The sequence below is a fragment of the Salvelinus alpinus genome, chromosome 29 (genome assembly GCF_045679555.1).
Source record: "Salvelinus alpinus chromosome 29, SLU_Salpinus.1, whole genome shotgun sequence".
In the NCBI taxonomy this organism is placed as follows: domain Eukaryota; kingdom Metazoa; phylum Chordata; class Actinopteri; order Salmoniformes; family Salmonidae; genus Salvelinus; species Salvelinus alpinus.
Window position 1 is genome coordinate 26,304,414 of NC_092114.1, and position 3,952 is coordinate 26,308,365.

Below are 3,952 nucleotides of genomic sequence, written 5' to 3' on the forward strand. Positions count from 1 at the left end.
CACAACTGGATCAGAATACTGTATTTGTAAAGATGAATATATTCTATTTCTCAAATGGGCCAAAAGAAACCCTTCATAAGGCTTCCCAACTGTCTTCTGATGAGAACAGCCTTCAGACTTCTGCGTACATTACACATGACTTTCCTTACTCAACCCTGGGTGTGAACAGATTTGATCATTTTTACATTGATTGTGCCAGGGTGGTGGTGCCCAGTGGCCACTCCCTGGAATCCAGTGAGGGTTCCGGCAGACCAACACAAAACACATTGTAGCAGAGGTACAAACTGTCCAAAAAAGGCTGATTGAATCTTTATTCAATGTGGAATGTAGTTTTCTTCAAAATACCCAATGACTTGCTAAAGCCACTTTTTGATAATGGGCTGTAAAAAGCTTTACACGGTCTACGCAATGGATCCAACAGTTCTACGTACTGTTGTGGTCTGTAGCTCCGTTTGCGTAGACTTTGAATATACTAAGCATGGCACTATGGCAACTTCATAGCACTATGAAGAAAAGCCCATTCCCTCCATATGTAGCTCACAAGACTACACAGAGAACAAAAAGTAGCTGGCCTTTTAAACCAAGTTGTTTCTACAGGTAAAAACAGATATGTTGGGTCACGTGGGTCGAAAGCGAGACACAAGACTGTTCACACATTCATACAGGGTTGACAACCCCATGTGTGTAGTAAGTTCAACTGAAGTTGACAGGAAGTGAGGGGCCTAGCCTCTGAAGTCGCAAGTGCATGTGCTTGAGGAGCCACCCCTCTGGGACCAGTGTCAACACCCAGGTCAATGCAGTGTGTATGCATCAGTCAAGAATGGGGCTGATAAAGACTTACATGTGCATGATTCCTATATGCATGATTTCCAGGAACTGGAAATGACAAATAATAGTAATAGATTAAAATGTATCTCTTGTTCAAAACAGTACATGTGTGTTTTGTGTCCATGCTTACTGACCCATGTCGAAGAGCCCACATTTTAAATACTAACTGCGACACAAGCTTGATTCTCATCACAACAAAAGCCTATCAGATGAGATCAACAATCTATCAAAAAAATCAAGGGCAATGTTGTTGTGCGTTTTTAAATATTTTTTTCCCATGACTTCTCCTGGAATATGGCTGACCCTGTTTGCGGAGACTTTTAAAAGTGGCCTTGTTTGGTCCCACAAGGACTATCAGCCAGGGTTGTGGCCACAACACCCAAAGAGATCTGAGCATCATAGACTAGTTGATCTGGGGCTTTGTCCCTATAGGGCTCTGGTCAAAAGGAGTTTACTATATAGGGAATAGGATGCCAATTGGGACACAGACTGGGGCTGGGGATGCAGTCAACAGGCCCCACCGAAACCTATTCAACAGTTCTGCCGGTGGCAGCTGCAAAATAAATCAGGTTCACATAATGTGACCCCCTACAGGCCATCACTGAGATATAGGCCTCACATGATGCACTAGGGTCTGTAACAGGATACATTCACAACACAATATACTGTGCTAGAAGTACTCTTGTCCCCAGTAGGCGCTCTCTACAATTGAGCCTGGGGACAGGGTTATACTACAAGTAATCTCAGAACACAGAACCAAATCTCATGAGAATGCTGGCCAGCTACTTGATTTGGTTAACATTTATGTTAAAAGTCTGTCACAAGAGAGTACATACTGGAACCAGTTATACAACTAGTGCCATTTCGAGGAATCCAGTTGTTCCGGAACATTAGTCTTTAGTTTATGAATTTCCTGTACTGGCTGGAATCAAAATAGAAATGGCCCGACCCTGTAGTAATTGTATTTTTCAAGCTGCTTCGCACAATCTATTGTTCCGATCAGAATGTTTTGGATGGAGCATAAAACAACAACTGACAGATCATATTGCTACAATAGAACACAGAGTAACATTTGTATCTATGACACATGATTGAGTCATGGACTGAAATGTGACCTGCTCTAACCACAAACTTATCATGTCAGACTCCATGGCTGCAGACATGGGAAGTGACAGGGAGGGGAGGACATGTATTTGGACTAGACAGTGTGGTTTGGATAGAGAAGGGAAAGAAGTATGTCATTTGAAATACACCATCATTCTTCATGAGGGATTATGAGTGAGGTAAAAGCTAGAGGATAAAATGAAACCCATTTGTTAGAGAAAAACCCAAATCTTTCTCCCCCAAGTCTCTACACCAACAATAATACCCAAAGCAAGAATAGCTGTAGGCCTAACCTTGGAAAGTAGCAGCAGCTAAAAATAAATATAGTAATTCTATAGTACATTCCAAATGAAACGTGACTAACATGGTGTGGAGGGAGAATAGCATAAAACCGAAGAATGCATTCTAGGGATTGATTTATTCCAGACAGCCTCTCCATCATTAATGTCAGCAGTTTAGCTTTGCCTGGGTGTCTCCAGAGAGATGATGCTTGGAACCATTCATACCATGCCCCAAATGTCACACTATTCCCTATATAGGGCAACTACTTTTGACCAGGGCTCATAGGGCTTTGGTCAAAAGTAGTGCACTATGTAGGGAATAGAGTGCCATTGGGGACTCAACCTGTGACTAATGTGGAAGTCACTACATCCTAATGGGTCAGTGTTCTAACTAACCTCACTGATGTAATGCACATGACAGAACTGAGGGATACTGTATATGACTTGAACACTGTTGAATGCTTCTGTTCTGAGTCAAGATTGAGGTGGTACAGGCTGTCCCAAATGGCACCATATTCCTTATGTGGTGCACTACTTTTGACCAGATCCATATGGGTTCTAATCAAAAGTAGTGCAGTAAATAGGGAATAGGGTGTCATTTGGGATGCATAGAGACCCGTGAGCCAAGCCCAGAAGCCGTGGTCGCAAAGGACTTTGAAGTGCAGGGTGTGCCATGATGACATAATACAGTTGACATGGCAGAATATTGGTGGGAGGACACCCTAATCAATAAGATCTTAGGCAATACAGAGAATTTAAGAACAGCATGAACCATACATTTGATAGCTTGATGGCAGATGTAAACACTTATGACTCATAGTAGCCAAATGTGGAACAGGGTTAAGACGTTTTGGTTATGATATGGAAATCCTGTGGTTGAAAGGCAGTTAAGGCAATTCTTTGAGGTCTTTTGAACATGCATTATGAAGTAGCACTACCTAGTGAACGAATGTGGTGTTGCACAATGGCAGTACAACGACATTCACTAACAAACCTGCATATCTAATTTAAAAATGTTACTACTACCTTTTCATCTGGCATTTCAAAACAGGAGTCTGTATTCACCAACCTGTTTCAATACTGTGCAGTACCCATCATGTTTGATCTTTATAAACAAGGGAACATTCTAGAAATAGCATGGGATAGGCTGTCATTGTGTAGTCCCCTGGTTCACTCAAACTGTCACTATTTTCATAAAACAAACTGTCGATGAGAACTGCCCCACAGGAATGCCATAATGACTTCATATCTTTGTGTAAACAGTGTTCTTTTAATCATACCTGGGAGTCAGAATAAAACTGTTTAAATGTGAACATTGTTTTGATACCATTTCCAGAATCTCACATCTTCTGCGGGATGAGGGAATTACTGACAAATGTGAATGGTTACATCCAAAATGGCACCCTAAGCCCTATTGGCCCTGGTCAAAAGTAGTGCACTATAAAGGTAATGGTGATGCTATTTAGGACTGATCCAATAAGAGGGGGTACTTTGGAGACATCCTAGGATCCCGAGGCTCGTCTAAGCTCATTGGCCTGTAATTGGTACGTAAATGAGCCATGAAGACGCCACAAAGAAACCAGGCAGTAATTGCTGTCAGACAAGGGGAAATCTGATGGTAATAAACTAGCTTCTGTGTGGATTTTCCCGCTGTATTATTACTGAAGAATACAGGGTAAAGACAGATGGTGACTAATGATTTACTAAAGCGTAGATTTTAGCAATAAACAACAAATGTA